The sequence below is a fragment of the Scatophagus argus genome, chromosome 7 (genome assembly GCF_020382885.2).
Source record: "Scatophagus argus isolate fScaArg1 chromosome 7, fScaArg1.pri, whole genome shotgun sequence".
NCBI classification, from domain to species: domain Eukaryota; kingdom Metazoa; phylum Chordata; class Actinopteri; family Scatophagidae; genus Scatophagus; species Scatophagus argus.
Window position 1 is genome coordinate 5616730 of NC_058499.1, and position 21974 is coordinate 5638703.

At 43.5% G+C, this 21974-nt stretch overlaps 1 protein-coding gene across 2 annotated transcripts in view; it reads left to right on the forward strand.

The window, feature by feature from the left end:
- The first annotated feature begins 1176 nt into the window (after positions 1-1176).
- The window catches only part of peak1 (pseudopodium-enriched atypical kinase 1), a 94954-nt gene continuing 74156 nt past the window's right edge, over positions 1177-21974 (forward strand). For both annotated transcript variants that reach the window (XM_046392965.1, XM_046392966.1), the window contains exons 1-2: positions 1177-1378; positions 20994-21103. The gene's annotated coding sequence lies outside the window, so the exon portion shown is untranslated. The remainder of the gene's footprint in view (positions 1379-20993; positions 21104-21974) is intronic.

Sequence of the window (21974 nt, forward strand, 5' to 3'; positions counted from 1 at the left end):
TAGATAAATAAACAAAAAACCTGAATGTATGATTAATCACATAAACTGTTGGTACCCTAAATTAAACATCCTCACAGTTATTTTACACTCGTTACTAGCCCCGATTGTCAAGTGAACTTGGTTTTAATTATGGAGAGAATATTTCCAACTGCGCTTGAAGGCAGCAGGAGAGGAGGGGATTTCCTCTCCGGCGGTCATTATCCATTATGAGAAGCGTCACCTCAGTAAAAAAAACCCAAAAACAAACAAACACTCTGCACTCAACGCTTTTCAATAACCGTAACATACTCACAGTCACTGTGATCACTTTGTGATGAAGAGCTGTCTGCTTCCTCCTGATGTCAGCTGTCTTTTCCAAACAAATTTTTTTTTTGTCATCAGTGAATGAGGCTTTTCGGACAGTGTGATGACAAATGTCAGAGTCCCTGTAACCATTTGTAATATATTACGACACGCGGTCTTACATGTGCAGATCACAATCATTTCCCGGTATAATTAGATGGTTAAAGCATGTTAATCAAACATTAAAGAGAATATTAATATTCTTCTTATTGACTTACACACATATTGATGACGAATTGGTGAAGCCTTGATCGCATTAATTGAACCTTTGTTTTAGGAGATATTTGCCATGAATAAACAGATATTATGATTTTGTGAATCAGTGCGACACAGTTAAGTCAGTCTCCACTTTCTGGCTCCTTCTGAGTCTGCGCATTAACTGATTGTAATCAGACAGTGGAGGACGAAGTAGATCCTTAATCCCACTTAAATAAAAGAAGCAACCCTGTGAAAATACTCAACTACGAATGAAAATCCTGCAAATCCTGTTGTGTCAGGTAGAAGTAGTTGCAGTAGAGGTATCTGTCAGTTGCCTATTTTTCACTCATATATGATGATATTTTGTAATGCACAAGTAAATGTACTTAGTCACATTGCAACACTGTAATCGACCAGTTAATGTTTGTTTTTTTTAATTCGAATAGCTGCAGGAGAGGAAATTGAAAACCCTTGTCTCATAACGTGATGAAATAGTATAGTGTTTTACCTGAAACACAACACAGAAACAGGTTGAACTGTGCAGGCTTTTTTCCTTTTTTTTCCTGTCTCGTAAATTGCGCGTTCACGCCGCTCTCCCGGCCTGCCCAGTATCCCAGTGCACTCGCTCCCGCGCCGGGTTTGTGGAAAAAACTGCAGCGGCTGTTACCGGAGCCACGCAGTGAGGAGCTGAGTGCGAAAAATCACTGGCTCTGGCGAGAGTTGAGCCACACACACTCGGGTTTTTAGTTATTCGTGCCGAGGACGACCTTGTCAAAGCCGGGATTTACTGCTGCCGAGAAGTGGTTGAGTCGACGGGGGGATTTTCGGCGCCCGAAAGGTATGGAAAAGTTAGCTAAGGGCTCCTTTTTTCCCTAAATTGAAAGTGTCTCAGCCACAAGTCTCGTCAGGTTCCTTGCTAAGTTCCAGTTTGTACACACGGAGAATGTCGTGTCTTTACCAACAGGCTAACGGTTGTGTGAGTTACGTTGGCGCTAAATGTAAAACGTGTGCAGTTCGCGTCCGGTGATGCGGAGGCGTCGGAGAAGTTTGTTAGCCGTTTGTTTCGTTCCGGCGACCTGAATGAGGGCTAATTACCGACTGCGTGCTGACTTCTCGGTAACGTTGCGCCCTAACTAGCCGCTGCTGTCACAACTTGAGTGACGGCTAACATACCGGGGAGCAGCTCGGGTTTGTTCAGAAATGTGATGCTGCTTGGGTTTTTGTTTGGTTTTGCCCAAAAGTTAGTTTAGTGTACGCCTGGTTTGGAAACGAGCCCACAGCAAAAGACAGCGTCTCAGTGTTTACGAAATGGGACCAAAACAGGGGTCCGGCATGGACCACCAGCGGTCGCATTGGAAGAAGCAGTGGGAGATGATTTTATTTGAGGCTAAACTCACCACCCGAGACGTTAAGGGATGAGTTGGATGACGAGGACGTTTTACTGTTAGCAGCATTGTTACCCTCCTACCTGCGGAACAGACGTTTAGCCTACTGCTGTACGAAGTTATTGGCCTGTACGACAACAATAAAACAGATTCTTTCAGCACACTGTCAGCAAGTTGCAGTCTTTGATGTAACACCTACATGCTGTGCCCCTTAGAGTTATATTGATCTGCTATGAATAATTAAATGGATAAATTCCTGTCCTGATGATTATACTATTTGATTGGCGTTATTGTGAATTGAGTCTTTATTTAAAGCTGTAAAGTGAGTGTATTCCTGGAATTTTCTCCACCCTGTGTGTAAACAGGTGTAGGGGATTGTCATGTCTTTTATTCCTTTTCCATCAAGGACCTGTCTTCGACTTGTGGTTCCTAACATTAGACTGACTGATGTATGAAATCTTTTTTGCAAAACACTCATCACCTATATTTTATCCATGACAAATCATTTGCATGAGGCCAAAAACCCAAATAGCACACTCCACATTTGCATTTCTGCTGAAACTCTAAATAACTTTAATTTTTTTTGCAATAATTAGTACTGAACCCTTCTGTTTATCTGAGGAATTCTGTTTGTGAAAGTGAAACACTCTTCAGTTTCAGTGTCAAAAGTTCAGGCTGGTGAAAAGTGAAGTGCGTTGCTGCAGTAAGGCTCAGGCAGGCACTGTGCTTTTTCTTGATAAATGAGATGTTCTTTGTGCGTTCACGTGGGACCATCAGTTCTTGTTTTTACTTGCTTCTTGTGCTTGTTTTGATTAGCACTCGTGCATTGACGATGTCAACAAAGGCGTCTGGCATTGTTACTTAGTCACCTGTTTAAAGCAGATGGGGAGGTGGATTTGCAGAGATTTCAGATTTGCCCTCTGATAAGGGCTCTGCGGATGCCTGCCCCCAGAGTGTGTGGGATAAATATTTTTTGAATTATTTCCTACGTTTCTGAATTGTGAGCATACCTGACATTCCTCGCGGGGGAACAACAGGAAGATATTGTTTCGTGGTGATCTCAATCTTTCATTTCACAGGATTGCAAGAGGGTCTGTGATCCACATTGACAGATAAAGCCTGACAGTTGTGGGATGTACGCCTAAACGATAAGAACACTTTCTGACAGACGTTCAGCTGTGGTATTGATCCACACTATTAGATGAGATGACATAAATGTGACATAAATTACCTTTTCAGTCACAGTAGGCTCTTTTTGTGTTGTAAAGGAATGTCACTGATGACTCACTGGCCTCGGGGCATATTGTGAAATGGTAGTGCAGTGAAACATGCAAAATCTGTCCCTTCTCTGTGAGCTGGAACGAAAGTTGCTTCTGTTTGCCAGAAAAATCAGTCGCCCAGGAATTCACCTGAGCTGAGGTTAATTAGTATTTGTTTAGCAAAAAGGTTGCAGTAATTGTTTAGGGAGGAAATTTAAGTGTCATGTATGGGCGAAACCATTGACTGTATGAGCATGTATGCCTTGATACTTGTGCAAAATGTGAAGCCAAAACATCTTGATTGTCTCCTGTTGGCTGGCTGAAGTGTAGGTCTCAAATCCCGCCTTTGTTACCAGATCCAAAATCAGTCAAACTGAAAACCGAAAGTACATGTCCATCTACATGTATGTCAGTAAAAGCAGTCAAGAATAATAAACCCTGTGCTGGTTTGCCTCTGTAAAACAAACAAAAGATAAAATACTCTATTAAACTTTATAAGCAAGTGCTGCATGCTTAAACATCATTTTGCAGTAAATCTGAAAGCACTGAACATATACTGTTTTACTTTATATCTGTCAGCTCATAGATTTCCAGTGAGCATCTTGAGGCATAATAGTATTTTAGGATGAAAACACAGAATTGCACACTCTAGGCCACTTCAGATTTGTGAAATCATGCATTGTTCTTCTAAATTAAATTGCAAAAAGCTTTACTGTTTTTGTTTTAATTACTAGAAGAAAATGTGTTCCAGAAATAAGGGAACATTCAGCACAATGATGCACTTCACATCCTAACATGATCACAGTTATGCTTTTATTATTATTAATATTATCTCTTTGTTTTTTTTTTTTACTGGTATCACACAGTAAGGCCAAATGACACATACTTAACCTGGGATTAAAAGCATTTCGTTTGTTGGCCAGTATGAACCCAGTGACATAAACAATATGTGCACAACAAGCACAATGTGCAGGCTCTGAAACAGATATGTGAAGGAAATGTCATGTGACACCATGACCCCTGACCTTTCCCCCTTGCCCTGAGCCAGGACTTGAGCTAGGTAACAGGTGTGACCCAGAGGTTAAGGAGCAAACACACACACACACACACACTGCCCAGTGATTGGCCTATTAAAAATGTATAATTAAAGTGGTTAGTGATTAGGATCAGTGTCTGAAGTTCAGCACAGCACACCAGCATAACTTTTTCATCTCCCAAATTGAGGTCTTCAGGTTAACAAAGTTCAGTCCCACTTCACTCTGTCCAAATGTCACAGTCTTTGTGATAGACGGCATTGTTCTCATTACACACCATCACAGATGTGGCTGTGCAGCTGCCCCTTGAATAAAACACTTCAGGTTTTATAAGGTCAGTGGGGCCTGATAAAGTGCACTTTGTGCTGGAAGCCATATGTAAAAAAAACTAACGCCCTGCCTGCAATCAAGGCAGAGCTGGAGCCCAGTTGTGTTTTGTTTTGGGTGTCTGGTCTTCATATAATTCGTTTTGGCAGCTCCGGGTCGTGGCTTATGCTGAGTACATTTTGCAGCTATCAGGCAATAACATTGCATCTACCAAAAGTCAGTGCAGTGTTATCTGAGTCATTCAGGTGGGAAGATGTCAGAGCAAATTAAAGTAATCCTCTGCACTCCAGAAGTCACCCAGATGACTGATGAAACATTTTTCAGTTTCACAATGTGTTGAAATCCAGTTTTTATGAATGAGAAACATTATCCAGTAATCGAGTTACATTTCTTCATGAAACCAAACATTTTTTGAGGGTTTAACGACTGATTATGCAGTCTTATCAGTCCTCTTGCTTGATTGCACATTGCATGATATCAGTGTTCTACCAGGCCGACCGAGCGTCATCAGTGTTATGAGTCATTTTTGTATCAGTCTTCGATCTGTGACTTGTTGCAAGGTGTTGGATAATAAAGGTGACTGTGACTCTGTGATCTTATATCAAACCAGAAGGCATCTACTCCTGTCAGTGTATTTGATTTGTGTGAGAGAGAAAGAGAGACAATCACCAGTGTCGCACCAGCAACCTGGTGTGTTGTTGTTGTTTTGAGTACAGGTGGTTAAACATGCATTAATGCAGCTTTAATAAGTTTTACAGATTTGTTCCTGTAGTATGCATGTTTCCATATAAACAGCGAAATTGCAATGTACAGTGATGCATTAAATATGAATATTTTTTTATGTTTTATCTTTGGGATTTACTTGTATGTGGTCTAATGAATCAAAAATGAATTATTGATCATCAGAAAATGATTTGCAAATACTAGCGCCTCTAAAATGTGCAGTATTGTCTTAGTTTTCTGTTTCCACGCCAATGAGTCACCGTTTCAATAGAGCTGATGAATTTCAAACAGTTTAAAATGTTTGACCTTTTAAGGAGTGTTGAGTTTGTAAACATTTGTGATTATCTGTGAAACTCAATGATGTGTAGCTTCACTGATAAGCTATTAGCTGAGGTGTTGACCTTGAGAATGCAAGTGTAATGAGCTATTAGCTAACTTGAGGTTTACAAGATAGTATATGTGCATATGAACGCTGTAAAATTAATCAAAAGCTATTTATGATAAGTGCAGTCCAAAAGCAGTTATTGTAGTTTTTCATTAATGAGTTAGAATGCAGTATTGTGATAAGCCTCTCCACCACAGCAGTTTTGCTTTGCACACATATGAGGACTCTTAGATCTTACATGATCACCTTCATGACTTAACTCTGGCTAAAAGCTCTATGCTGCTGCGCATCCCGAATCAAACTTTGTCCTTTCACCAATGCGTGTGAATTCAAAGTGTCTCCTTGTCACAGACCAGGCAGAGTTCAGCTATTCAGCATACCTCAAAACAACTTGATGGGCTAAAGATGTTGGATTCAGTGATTTAATGGTGTCAGAGATTCTCCTTTTGAACTGAACAGTGGGTGTGGGATAGACTACTCCCACCACCACCACCACCATCATCATCAGGTCCATAAAACAAAGGGTGAGCCAGTGGTGATGTAAGACCTTTTCATTGTTGATTCTTCCAGACCTCTCACCTGCGTCCCCGCTTGTAAAAAACACTGCAGTGTGATTGATGTGAGTCATGTCAGGCATTACATTGGCTGTTACTTTTGGCCATCAGTTGAGCCTTACAGACGATGACCGAATATACTGCAAGTGCTCCACCATTTTTTGTCAAATGACCTGATGTGGTACATCTGTCTTAGCCACTTCAAGGGCTTTGGAGACCATCCTCAATCCTGGTTCTAACAGCACTTAGATGGGTTTAGATTGAATATTTCTGATGGAACGCTGTGGTCCTTGGCCATAGGCAAAATCAGCTCTCTCATTTTATTCAAACCTCTCATAACAGCATTAATGATTAAAGCCTGGACACATTTGTGTTCTTTGCATGCGGTTGTTCATGCACTCTGGCCTCAGGTAGACTCTCTGACCCTGAAACCAAAATCTTCATCTGGAGATTCCCTCAAGAGTCTGTTTGTGCTGTGTTGCATTCCAGGTTTGATGTGTTCTGTTGTTTCTCAGGCTTCCACTTACTAATACAGCAGTGCACTGGGAATAATGAGTGATATTGTGGCAGTAGCCCCCTCAGTAGTACTCAAGAGATTCAAAGGGCTTGACACACACACACACACACACACACACACACACAGACACACGCACACACAGACACAGACACACACACACACACAAACACACACACACACACACACACAAAAAAAAACAGTAGGCAGGTTTTCCTCACTACTGTCGCCAAGTGCTTACCCATTGGAGAATGCTGGACCTCTGTATATTTGAGAGTATGGTCTAGACCTGCTCTGTATTTGGAAAGTGTCATGAGATAATTTTTGTTGTGACTTGTTGCCAAATCACAATAAAATGATGTTGAATATATACAAATAATAATGAAAATAATGATGATGAATATATCCGAATAAAATGCACTTGCACAAATTTATCTCGAGTGAAGGCAGCAATGGGAGTGGCTCAGATGGCTCTTATACACATTATTTTTTGGACTCTGTTTAATCTTATATGAATTTTGCTCAGTTTTGAGTGTTTTCTGCGTTGATTCTTACTTTTAGACTTTTAGACTCACTAACATGCCCACGGGGCCATCCAGGCTATCAACACAAAAACCAGGGAAGCTCAGATTTCTAAACGCAAACTGGCAGGGTGATGTCATTCTTTGTTCTGGATGTCGTTACTCCACCAAGTAGTTTGTTGATATAGTTTGCTTTTATTTTAATATTCAAAATGTTCTGTATTTAAGCTTAAGCTTTAAGCTTTCCTGCAATTTGCCTGAAGTGTAGATTGTGGACCACTTCGAGACTGATACTTTTCTAAAATCCTCAGATCTCCTTCTGAGAGAGTGTTACAGTTATTGTTATAAATCTTGAAGACTAAACTACATGTAGCCATAGAAAACATAGTTACAGCCCAACAAATCTTCATCTCATTATCATGTAAAATGTTCAGTGAAATGTTTTTCCTTGTGCGAAACAGTAGAAAATTGTGACAATGACTGGCATAAATTGGCAGCAGGACTTATGCTTACTTAGTTGTGCAACTTAGCAAAAGTTAGCCAGACTTCTCCCCATCTAGAGTATAAAATCAACTTGGCACTAAAACCTAAAACAAAATTCTTATGTGACAGCACCACGGTTCCTCAGGCATTGTTTTCATTGATTTGTGGAGACTTGATCTCAAAGTCTCAAAGCAACAACAAGAAATATGTCACGCAATAATTTTGATAATGTGGCCTAATTTTTCTACCATTTAGTGCTATTGACTTGAAGTAATATTACTGTAAATCTTGAACAGCGAGTTCTCAGGAGATTAATCTGTACTTTTTTATTACCATAAAATGTAGAAACTGTGACTGAATAAAACATTCTTTCTTAGAGTTTTGCAATCCGAGCTTCTAAAACCTCCCTCAGTCTGAGAACTAACACAGCTTACAGCCTGAGGCTGGAATGAGAGATGGCCAATAAAGACCTAACAATATGTGGTGGGAGATCAAAATCCAGCTGAATCCAGCTTCCAATTTCATTTAGGAGCAAAATGCCTTCAGGCTTGACACCACAGTTCTTCTGCATTTCTGGTGATTAAATCTGGGTGTGAATGGGGTAAAGCAAATAACTAAGAAATACAAATAAAATTCAGCGTCGGCCCTGCGAATAAAGTGACATGCAGTCACATGCATTTGAGCTCACTTGCATTTAACATTTCCAGTCCTGTCATCATGTGTCTGTGGAGCAGGTGGAAAATATCCTCTGCATCAGGAGTGTTTCTACAGTAAGACTTTTGATCTCGGAGAGTGTCTGCACCAGTCGGACTGTGTGGCCACTGCTCTCAGGCATTTTCCTTGAATGATAGCCTGACTATCGAAGACTAAATTACACTGGAAATGTCACCAAACAGGGAAACAGAAACTGTCCTGACAAGCCCGTCCAAAGAGAAATGATTTTCTCTCCAACATCTTGGGTATGCTTTTATTGTGAATATTTTAACTGTGTGCGGTGTACTTGTTTCTGTGTTGAATTTTGGATTAGAGTTTCAAGCAGTGTAAATCTTTAAAAAAAAATCCCATGAACTGCCCTGATACTGTATTGAACTCCATATATGGAAAGATAATCCTCCCTTGTGCGATCTGTGGTGATCTGTCTTCACAGGCATTTGTGTGAGTTAGGACAAGGCCTCTGATTGGTTGTGCGTATGGTGAGGCCAAAACAATTTTGGCTTATTCAGATGTGTTGAGAGCACACATGGGGTACTTGTTTTTGGCCAAGTTTTGACCTCACAAACTCTCCTGGACTCAGCCTGCATCTTAAAATAACATGCTACGTGTTGTGCGAAGTCTCTCAGACATACCTTGCTGCTGTTGGACTTGTTTGCCATGGTGAACCTGAGCTCTGTCTGCTATTGGAGATTACAAGGATGGGGGCCACTTACATGCCTCAATACTATCTTGTACATTAATCTGAAGCTCTTTGGGATGAAGTATGGTGGGTTTTTGGAGTTGGGTAGTAGAAGTATGTTGTTTGCTGTATATGAAACACAGCCCTCAGTGACACAGCTAGGTAATATTTTATAAACTGTTTTATTGGAGCTTGAATCTGCAGTTTCCTTTATTTGTGTGGAGTATTCTATATGGTCTAAATATTCATTATGTTCCTTGATTAGCATTTTTACAAAGCTCACTGGAATATCGAAGTCTCATAAATTACAGATGAGATGGATGGAGGTGGTGGGTGTGGTGCCTCTCTGCAAATCCACGCTTATTAAGGGCTCTTCCTGACACTGCAAGTGTATGAAACCTTCCTCCACTGTTCTCAATTCTAAACTAGGTCATCGTGACTCACTCATTCCCATCCAAATGTGAGATTTGGAATGTGAAACCCTCTGCTTCTTATCTCTTCTTACAATAAGTCCACTTGTCTTTTTTATAGTTTCTAATCTTGTCCTAATTCAGTGATAGACGGGGACGACTTTAATACCTCTGTGCATTTGACCTATCAGGAACGTCTTGTTAAGGGTTGTCTTGAACCACAGTAGTTGACAAAGTAAATGCTCCCAGTGTCGTGTGGCTGCTATCTGATCACAGTTTTATTACCACAACACATAGACCAAGCAAAATGTAATGACATATGACCCCAAATTTAACTTCATGTATACTGTAAGACAATGTTGGCACTCTTAAATTTTTATCAGAAATAGTAGTCCTTTCTTTGAATTGAGACAGTGCAGTAATTAGGTCACCAAAAGCCATCGCAGGCTGACAGGAAGTTTTCCTTTGTCTGTTCACTGAACAGAAGACTACTGTTGTGCATTGGTTGTCTTCTTTAACTCATGAGGAGCAGTGATCACGGAGAGGCGGCTTTGCTAGATGTGTGGTGCTTAAAAGCAAAACTTGCAAATGGACGGTGGGTGTATTGCCGGAGGGGTGTGTCTGTTGAAAATATCTGAAGGAATTCTCCACTACTACTTTAATCTGCTCACCTTGCGTTTCCCCTTATGCTCTGTGTCCACCTGTGGTCTCTCACTGCACACACACACACACACACACACACACACACACTCACTCACTGGCTTACCATGCTCCACCTCTTTGTGCTTCTCTCTCACTGTATGTGTCTGCTCTTTTAACTTTCTTTGTCAGCAACATGTTTTATAAAGTTGCCTAAGTTGCATTTTGGATTTTTTCACACGTGATTCCATTTTCAGTCCAGCTCAACAGCTGGTGAACCACATGTGAGGAGGCTTGTCGTTGATCACATCACAAACCATCCATCCATCTTCTTCCGCTTTATCCGGGACCGGGTCGCGGGGGCAGCAGCTTGAGCAGGGATACCCAGACTTCCCTCTCCCCAGACACTTCCTCCAGCTCTTCCGGGTGGACCCCAAGGCGTTCCCAGGCCAGCTGAGTGACATAGTCCCTCCAGCGTGTCCTGGGTCTTCCTCGGGGCCTCCTCCCGGTGGGGCATGCCCGGAACACCTCCCCGGGAAGGCGTCCAGGGGGCATTCGGAACAAATGCCCGAGCCACCTCAACTGGCTCCTTTCGATGTGGAGGAGCAGCGGCTCTACTCCGAGCTCCTCCCGGGTGACAGAGCTCCTCACCCTATCTCTAAGGGAGCGCCCCGCCACCCTGCGGAGAAAGCTCATTTCAGCCGCTTGTATCCGAGATCTCGTTCTTTCGGTCATGACCCAAAGTTCATGACCATAGGTGAGGGTAGGAACGTAGATTGACTGGTAAATTGAGAGCTTCACCTTGCGGCTCAGCTCTCTCTTCACCACGACGGGCCGGTACAACGACCCCATTACTGCTGTCGCTGCACCAATCCGCCTGTCAATCTCACGCTCCCATCTTCCCTCACTCGTGAACAAGACCCCGAGATACTTAAACTCCTCCACTTGAGGCAGGAACTCTCCTCCAACCTGAAGGGGACAGACCACCTTTTTCCGGTCGAGAACCATGGCCTCGGATTTAGAGGTGCTGATTCTCATCCCAGCTGCTTCGCACTCGGCTGCGAACCTCCCCAGCGCACGCTGAAGGTCCTGGCCTGAAGAAGCCAACAGGACAACATCATCCGCAAAAAGCAGAGATGAAATCCTGTGGTTCCCAAACCAGACACCCTCCGGCCCCTGGCTGCGCCTAGAAATCCTGTCCATAAAAATAATGAACAGGACCGGTGACAAAGGGCAGCCCTGCCGGAGGCCAGTATGCACTGGGAACAGGTCCGACTTACTGCCGGCAATGCGGACCAAGCTCCTGCTCCGAGAGTACAGAGACCGCACAGCCCTTAGCAAAGGACCCCGGACCCGATACTCCCAGAGCACCTCCCACAGGATGCCACGGGGAACACGGTCGAATGCCTTCTCCAAGTCCACAAAACACATGTGGACCGGTTGGGCAAACTCCCATGAACCCTCAAGCACCCTGCGGAGGGTATAGAGCTGGTCCAGTGTTCCACGACCAGGACGAAAACCGCATTGTTCCTCTTGGATCCGAGGTTCGACTATCGGCCGGATTCTCCTCTCCAGTACCCTGGCATAGACTTTCCCGGGGAGGCTGAGGAGTGTGATCCCTCTGTAATTGGAGCACACCCTCCGGTCCCCCTTCTTAAAAAGAGGGACCACCACCCCAGTCTGCCAGTCCAAGGGCACTGTCCCTGACTGCCATGCGATGTTGCAGAGTCGTGTCAGCCAAGACAGCCCCACAACATCCAGAGCCTTAAGGTACCCAGGACGAATCTCATCCACACCCGGAGCTCTGCCACCGAGGAGCTTCCCAACTACCTCAGTGACTTCAGCTTGGGCAATGTATGGACCCGCCTCAAGGTCCTCAGCCTCTGCTTCCATAACGGAAGACACGTCAGCAGGATTGAGGAGGTCCTCGAAGTATTCCTTCCACCTTCCGACAATATCCCCAGTCGAAGTCAGCAGCTCCCCACTTCCACTGTAAACAGTATTAGCAGGGCACTGCTTCCCCCTCCTGAGGCGCCGGATGGTTTGCCAGAATTTCCTCGAGGCCGACCAATAGTCCTCCTCCATGGCCTCCCCAAACTCTTCCCAGACCCGAGTTTTTGCTTCCGCAACCGCTCGGGCTGTCGCACGCTTGGCCCTCCGATACCCGTCAGCTGCCTCAGGAGTCCCACAAGCCAACCATGCTCGATAGGACTCCTTCTTCAGCCTGACGGCATCCCTTACTTCCGGTGTCCACCACCGGGTTCGGGGATTGCCGCCACGACAGGCACCAGAGACCTTACGGCCACAGCTCCGAGCAGCAGCTTCCACAATGGAGGTGGAAAACATGGTCCACTCGGACTCAATGTCCCCAGCCTCCCTCGGAATCTGGTCAAAGTTCTCCCGGAGGTGTGAGTTGAAAACCCCTCTGACGGAGGGTTCCGCCAGACGTTCCCAGCAGACCCTCACAACACGTTTGGGTCTGCCAAGTCTGTCCGGCTTCCTCCTCCACCAGCGGATCCAACTCACCACCAGGTGGTGATCGGTGGACAGCTCAGCCCCTCTCTTCACCCGAGTGTCCAAGACATATGGCCGAAGGCCAGATGACACAACCACAAAGTCGATCATTGACCTCCGGCCCAGGGTGTCCTGGTGCCATGTGCACCGATGGACATCCTTATGCTTGAACATAGTGTTCGTTATGGACAAACTGTGACTAGCACAGAAGTCCAACAACAGAACACCACTCGGATTCAGATCAGGGAGGCCGTTCCTCCCAATCACGCCCCTCCAGGTATCACTGTCGTCTCCCACGTGGGCATTGAAGTCCCCCAGTAGAACTATGGCGTCCCCGGTCGGAGCACATTCCAGTACCCTTCCCAGGGACTCCAAGAAAGCCGGGTACTCTGCACTGCTGTTTGGCCCATAGGCCGAAACAACAGTGAGAGACCTATCCCCAACCTAAAGGCGTAGGGAAACGACTCTCTCGTTCACCGGGGAGAACTCCAACACATGGCGGCTAAGCTGGGGGGCTATGAGCAAGCCCACACCAGCTCGCCGCCTCACACCATGGGCAACTCCAGAGTAGAAGAGAGTCCAGCCTTTCTCCAGGAGTTGGGTTCCAGAGCCCAGGCTGTGCGTGGAAGTGAGCCCGACTATCTCTAGCCGGTACCGCTCAATTTCCTGCACAAGCTCGGGCTCTTTCCCCCCCAGTGAGGTGACATTCCATGTCCCCATAGCTAGAGTTTTTGTCCGGGGTTTGGGTCGCCGGGATCCCCGTCCACAGCTGCCGCCCAAACCACATTGCACCGGCCCCTTCTGAACCCTCTCGCGGGTGGTGGGCCTACGAGAGAGCGGGCCCACGTCGCTTCTTCGGGCTGTACCCGACCGGGTCCCGTGGGCGGAGACCCGGCCACCAGACGCTCGCCTGCGAGCCCCAACCCCAGGCCTGGCTCCAGGGTGAGGCCCCGGTAACGCCAATCCGGGCGACGTACACGTCCTTGCTGTTTTTTCTTTCATCTGGGGCTTCTGAACCGCTCTTTGTCTGACCTGTCACCTAGAACCTGTTTGCCTTGGGAGACCCTACCAGGGGCTTAAGCCCCCGACAACATAGCCCCTAGGATCACTCAGGTACTCAAACCCCTCCACCACGTTAAGGTGGCGGTTCAAGGAGGAGATCACATCATCACAAACATGATGAACATCACAAACCGAAACAATCAAATCCAACCTGGTGCCGAATGACTTTGCATTTACAAGCTTAAAATAACAGCCCATGTTGGCCTGTACTTAGCAGGAAAGGTTGCATGAAAACTGGTACATTTACATGAGGGAGCACGTTCAACTGTCCACTAGTTATTCCATTGCGAGTGGCGTCATTCTCTCAGACAGATAAAACAGTCAATGTAAAAAGAAAAATGCAAAAATGAGTCGCTAAATCAGCTTTGGCTTCCCTAAATGTACCAACTGCAGCCTGCCTGTGAAAAAAAGTCTGTTTGTAGAAAACATTGAGTATAAACTGAGAGAAAAGTAAAGGCTGGGCAGCCATAGCAAAAAATTTACAGGCAAACGCAGAACAGTTAGACCTTACAGTATTTGTCACTTTTGCCTTTATGCAACATTCACTGTGAAAATGCATTCACACCTCACGACTTGTACACAAACAACATCGGCTGCCTGACCTTGCCTGACACAGTAAGACTCTTTTCTGCAAGTAATCCTGTTGGTATCGCTCAAATTAAATTTGCAGACTCACCTCATTTCCATGTCACCCAGCTGAGTGAGGACACATCTCAGATTACCTGTTCAACTCTAGACCCTCCTGTTCGTTGCTGCCTCACGCACACACTCAGCCACACAGCCCATCCATGTTGTTATCTCATTAACAATATTAGTGCACGGTGACTCTCCCCGCCCGCCCACCCCACCCGTCGTGTAAGTGGTTGCTATTTGGTGTGTGACAGGATTTAGATGACATAAAGATCAGAACAACAACAGTACACACACTCCCATTCCTTCAGGCCGTGGCCCACACCCGGGCCCATACCACAGCTATATCAGACTGACTGGCTGACAGGGGCTCCCGGATGGTCATTTGCAGGGGGTGAGACAAGAGTGACGTCTCCGTCTGAGAATGGTCTGAAAGAGAGCATGTAGCCTGCTGGTGAAAAAAGGAACAGAAGTCCTTATTCTGACCGAAAAAGCAAGTTTGTGCATTTGGTGTTTGAACTGACTGCTTGCTTGTTAAACTTCCTTGTGCATGAGTGTATCATTATGATGGCAGGTGGGTGTCTTGCCTAGATATTGGCATTCAGCCAGATCTGGGCCATGGGAGGAAGAAGAAGAGGAGGAGTTGGAAGCGCCGTGATCCAAGGGACTGTTGACTGACAGGAACAGTGGCTGTGCACAAACTGGCCAATGAGCAAGACTCTGGCAAACGGGACTGGAGCACAACAAGCGCCAGTATTCAGTTAATTTTATACGTCTGGGCTCAATTCTGGGACAGCTCATTGCAAGATCAAAGAGAAAATGTGATGTTTAAACATGAGAATTGGTTTCTCCCTTCTGGTACTGGTAATGCACATTAAAGTACAGTAAAAATGTTGATAGTGAGTTTGCTTTGCTGAAGAAGACAAGATGCAAATGGAGAATATATATACATGTGTTTATTCTGGCCTGTATTCTTTCCCCTGTGCGGGCACATCTTCTTCCCTCTGGGCGAGTGCTGGAGTAGAACACCTGCACCAACACGTGACAGGGACTCTGCAAAGATCAGAGGAAACTCTTTCCATGTTTTGCTTTTTTTCTTTTCATGTCGGAAAAAGTAAGGTAGGATGGAAAAAGAACCCGAGAGAGAACTGAAATAGGGAGGAAGATCCAATTTCTTACACTGTGAGGGGTCCCCTCGTGTGCTATCATTTCTGTTTAATGTGCCATTGAAAATGTGAAAGGAGCTCAGTTGTTGTGGAATAAAAAAAATTGTGACTTAAGATGTTCCAGAGCACTTAAAGAGACTCAGGGTCCTTGTGAACTGCTGTTTTCAGCTGGCTTGTTTATTTAATATTTATGGTTAAGTGTAAGTTAAGAAACCCATTTGGACAAGATTCATTTAGCTAGGGATCATTTTATTGTTGTATAAACAGGTCAGTGTGTCATGTAATGCATGGTTTCATAAAGTTGAAAGGCATAAGTCCTTGGACAATAGATTTTTCAATTAAAAACTATTAACTTATTATAATTCAATTTAAGTGTCACAGATATATAAAAATAATGGTTCAACCTAAGTTAGTTTGCTAATTATTTAGGTCTGTCCCTTGTGCAGCAGCATTAGGTGCTTTCAGACACAACATAACAATGGCACCACTGCTGTCTGAAGCCCGTTATTTCTATTAGCACTGCTGCTTCTTGCTGCTTTGAGCAAAGCGGCACATGGTGCCCAGCACACCACTCGGCACACTTGCTTTGTGACTGCGTTGAAGCCAACAGCTCAAATTGCAATGTGTCTGAAAGACCCATTATTCAGTCAACCATTTGGATCCACATGCTCGATACAGTATATACAGTACCAGTTCTCTCCTTTTATTTAAAAGCTATCTCATGAGTCCTGTTAAATCACAGTCAGTCAATCAAGACATGTTCATTTCCTTATACTGTATAAGCAAGAATTAGGCTTGGTGTGAGAGCATGACAGAAAGGAGGACATGCATGTCAATTAGTTTGACTTTCTTTTCACAGTTTTGTACAGCAAAGGGCATACTAATAACAAATAGAGCAAATATACTGAACATAAAATGAGGTGAGCGACTGTGTCTCACATGCGTGTATGTATGGTTCTATATGACAAAACATTAAATTTGTTCTCTGTTGTTTCTTAGTCACCATCTGGTGAGTTTCTCAAGAAAAGAACCAGTTTTTTAAGGATGTCGTGATTAGCATTCAGCCAAAATAAAATGGTAGGTAGTTGTCATTATGTAAGTACAAGGGGCTCCACTCTGCCCAAAGCTGAAAGGAAGGTCAAACATACTAAAGCGTTTAATTTCGAAGCAGCGGGCTTCTGTGTTTATTTCAGCATTCCTGTGCATTGCACATTTCAAAGGGTCTGCATGCTGAATTTCCTCGATTGACACGTGATGTACTTCTTTTATTCAGTTCAAACAGGCATCCATCAAACTGCCTCTTCTCATCCACAGGTTTTGGCTGTCATAGTGATTCCATGTGTTGTGTCCCTTCATGTGTGCATGTCTGTGCTATCTACAATTCACATACATGCCCACCTCCTGTGTGTGATGGGCTATTAACTTGTCACTCAAAGCTTTGTGGTGAATAAAAATTATACACCCACAGTTGTCAAAATGGTGTTTTGGTGTTGTAAAAAATAAAATAATAATTAAAAAAAACGATGAACATAAAAGCAGTAGAGAATTACATGTAATACAAGTGTCAAAATACAAAATTTACATCCACCTTTGCATAGTGAGCTGCTTCTCAATATTAGTGTTTATTTTACCTGTTGAATGTAAATATTACAAAATTGTTATTGGCTGTGTGAGGTGATGCCAGCGCTGCAGGGACCTCCACTATGAGTTCTGCTAAACTGCTAAGTGGCTGGAGTTTTTGAATCCCATTATTGACTGCACCTCTGAAATGGGTCTTTCACAGATCTAAGACATATTGCACTGGGGTTTCCTGCAAAAAAACTCTGTTACAAAGCACAGCGCAACTCTTTTGCTGCCACTGTAATGATCGAAATGTGAGACAAGGAGCTTGGAAGAAAATGATCTTAATTAGCTTTAGAACAGCCTGTAGTGTGGATTCCATTCTGTTTATACATAGATACTCCATATGCAGACAACATCACGCCTAAGGGTAGCAATAAAACTGCAACATTATGGCCATGCACAAGTTAATAGACTTCTCCAGGGAGCACGAGTTTGGTCCTGAGTGATGTCTTTAAGCCTCCCTACTGAGTTTATACCACTCCATGTTTTATCTGACTTGCTCCAAGTGGAGACAGTTTTAATGGTCAGTCTGTTTTTCTGTCGAGACCAGTTCGGTGTTTTCTTTATACCAAGTGTAGAGCTTGGTGGGTCTGACAATCTGTAATTAGTGCCAACCATAAACAACCGGAATCCCACTGAGCACTGCCACGGGTGGCTGCCCTCACCACGACAATCTGGAGTTTCCCTTTTGTCCTGGGATGTGTCTGATGTAGAGCCAGCTGCTTGCCCTGTGAGTTCCACAGTGGGCCTACCGTATGGAGAGTGGGGGGGCGGGGGCTGAGAGGAGGAACATGGATGTAGAAAATAAAGATTTATACTATAGCAAGAGTGCTCTGTCTTGTGATACTAAAAAAAACAAAAAAGTCTTGTTAAGGAAACTGTATCCAGCACATGTCCGAGTCCTTTCCTGTCTTCTTGCAGAATCATATTTAAATATAGAGTCTGATACCATCTAAATGTGATGCAAGTCCTCAGCTCTTGGATCAGCACTGATGCTTTTTCTGCCCTGGCTCCAAGATGCACAATAATGACATCATGTCTAATGTACTACAGGGTAACTCTCCACTCCCTACCTCATTTGTCTCTTTGTCTTCTTCTGCAAGTATTATATCCGCTCAGTCACTTGTCACAGCCTTCCCAAGCCTCAAGATGTTTGAATCATGACATAATCCCTTTTACCATGGAGACGGAGTGGCTGGATTATGTTGGGTTAGTCTGGAATTGACTTGTTTTTTGTCTTTTGTTGATGCTGCCAGATATTTTTCAGATGGTGGTCCAATTGTTTTGGTTCATAAACCCCACAGCAAATTATTTATAATTAGCAGTCTTTCATATAGTACTAAAATGTATCATATAAGTTCATCATATCATAGAGAAAATATTGCAAATTCTTTCCTTGCAGACCAACTGCTTTTCTTTTTATCTTAACTGCCCAACTTTCCAGGCCCTCGTAAAGGTCACGGTGAGCTCTCGGTTTTTGTTGTTATGGGAACAGGGTCTTGGCCTGAAGTCATGCTCCATGGACCATTGCAAACAGTCAGCCAGCCATCCTGTGGCCTCCCAGCCCACTTAGTCTGGACGAACAACCAATTGAGGTACATGGCTAAGAAGTGGACACATCTAAAAGAAAGTCTGGTGAATATCAATGGGCACAGTGTTCCTTTCTGGTTATCTGCACAGAATTTTGTGTTGTTCACCACAAAAACAGAAGCAGTTTTAACAATTGTATCTTGCATCTATCTGACAGTTTTCTTCCATCGCTGTCTTGGTTGTTATAAGTTAGCGTGTAATTGTCTTTTAAACCTTCACTTGACCTGCATGTTTCCAGAAGTATACAATAATGGCATATGTGGCTTCAGGGCTAATATCATGTAAAATCTTCTGTTGAGGTTCTGTTGATCTTGGCATGTTTCCTTCTCATAGAGATCTGATAGTCCTAGCATGAGCTGAAGATCAAAAGCCCATTGTGTATGTGTGTGTGTGTTGTCCAAGGTTCATGTCATGAAAATCTCGGTTCTCAGATGCTCGGTTTTGGTCTCAGAGTGATCATTTCCCAAACTTTATGCATGGAAGTTGTCCATAGTGGGATCATAATAGCAGCTTGTAAATCAACGTTGCCTGTGGAGACATTATTATGCAAGAAGAGCTTAACACGTGGCTTCAAACTGCAGTAGTGCTGCTGGGATGCCATAAAACAGTTTGCATCACAGTAGCAATAGCCTGACGTTCTCCGCTCAGTATCAGTCCTGATTGCCATTGCTTAACTGCCATAAAGGCACATATGGGACTGTTTAGTTATCTGCCTACGTAAAAATACTGTCGTGCACTGTCAGTCAGAGCCAGAGGAAGTTGTCACGGTTGACACCGAGAGTATGGTGAGCCTAGGAGAGAATTTGCTGGACAGTACTCATACTTAAATTTTTAGACTTAGAGTGCAGTTCAAATTAAAAGTGTTGTTTCTTTCATTGGGATGTATAGTACAGTTTTCCCTTGTACTTTATCTTGCACTATGTCACAGCGTCGCTCTCTGTGTCTGATTGCTCTTTATTAACCCTTTTACTCTTACTAATTCAAGAGTCCAAATCTCATTTTAATACAAGATCATGCTTTCATCATTGCACAATAAACACATTCACAAAATGTATGGGTACTCACCCGAATAAGGACATGAGCACAACTCACACCTGCATGTGTTCACACAAACATTCTTTTCACTTCCCCCAACCTCTCCCCACAGCCAATATTAGTGTTGGATTATACATTAAAGCGTCAGTCGTGTTTAGCAAGTGGAGCCTCTTAAAAAATAAAAAGGCTTTCAGTGTAAACAGACTCCCCAGCTCTAAAACCCTTGGCTCTAATAGTTCAGAGCCACTAGCTGTGCTCTACACTAACAATTCCTTATATAGCTTGGTTTCTTGCATGAGCAGACTACAGTATAAAGAGGGCAAAACCAGAATGCCATGCCTGCAGGGATGAATTTAGGGCAGGGGAGTGGTTCATGTTTAATTTCTGTTGACTCAAAGCTTCTAATGAAAATTGGGAGGTGACAGCGTTGTGGAGACTTTGAAATGGTTTGTGAGTCTGCTGGCATTATTAATGCACAGTGCCTTTTTGGCTGGGTCATATGAATGTTTATGAAGATTATGGCACATCAGTTGGCACCGCAAGCAGAGCTTGGTGCCTTGCAGAGAGCCATTTCCCATAAAAAAAAAATTATTTTTAACTCGATGTTGCACTGCTAGACCTGTTATTAAATACTTAAAAGATAATGTGAGATAATGTTTCTGTTGAAAAGGAGGAGAGCTCTCTTTGTTTTCTGACTTTTTGCCTTGGTCACATATTATGTACTGAAGCTGTTCCTAACAAAGCAGGCTACTTTTGGTTTCTTTCTACTTAATCCACCTCAGCTTGATACAAAAAGGTGCTAACTGGCCTCAAAGCCTTACAGGTAGTTTTCTTTTTAATAACGATAAACGAACACTTCACTATCCCAGTCCCTTTGGTCATGTGGAGGTCATCTTCAGCCATGAAATGTGTTTGTCCGTGTCAGTTCTCATGCAAATACCACAACTCTATCTGTTGTGTTTTTAGATCCACCTAAACAAGTAGTTGGAACGTTTGTATGTACTATATGCATTATAAACTGTTCTGTGCTTCTCTTGAGTAAAATGTTCACACAGAAAAAGGTTGTTAGTATATTCTTTCCAAACAAATATCCATTAATTGTATTTAGCCTGTATCTGTGATTTCTCAGGAGTGCGAGGTTACAAGCAGCACTTGATGGTGACATTAAGCTGACATCTGCGCTCTTGTCTCTTGCCTTATCTTCAGGAAAATTGGTTGGGGCCTTTGACTACCCTGTGGCTTTGTCTGAACGAGAGAGTTCTGGTGCTCTCAGAACGACAATCTTGAAGACAACAGGGAGTCGCATAGCCTGACAGGTAAGCAGAGTCAGAGCTTTGTTTTTTTGTGTATATAGTCTTTCTGTACATGACAGTAGTTCTGTCAGTTTTTAATTTGCAGGGAGATTTGTTACATTAAACTAAGCACTCCTAATTTCTCTCCAAGCTACCGTACACCACAAAAGACAGTGTTGTTTTATACCACTTTATGTGCTGCAGAGGTTTTCCTTTTTTTCTTTCTTTAAAAGCTTGGGCTGTGTTGGCCTGTAAAGGCCATTGAGGAAACACTGCAGCACCACATGGTAATATAACATCACATATTTAAAGTACAACCACCTGCAACATCACCACCAAGAGGGCAAGGATAAAGGCATTCTTGACTGAAAAATCTTTTTTAAAATTGTTTGCTCTTCACAAACAGGCTGGTTTTAGTGTGTTATTCATTCTAATAGCTTTGACTTCACATATTTGAAGCAGGCTTACATTCTACTCCAGGGAGACCAGAAGGTCATATTGTATCTTTAAGTTTCTGCCGATGCAGTCTAAGCTGATATTTGTTAGTTCTTTGCCTTTGTGCCTGCCCCACTATAAATCTTCCTTTTTGTGACTTGTGTTCTCATGCTTTGGCACCGAAGGCCAAACACAAAGCAGTCAGATTTGTCAAAGTGTTTAACAACCTCACCCTGTTAACTTTGCTCTTGTGGTAGTGGATGTGTGTCTCTCTCTAACTTAGTGTAGCTAAGATAGATAGATGCATGCATGCATACTTTATTGATCCCCAGGGAATTCGATATCACAGACGCATCAGACAGGACAAGAAGGAAAAGACAAGACAAAAAACACATGGCAGCATGCTATAAAGTATTTAAGGTATAAAGTACTAAAATACAAAGTTTGAAGAAGTATAAAA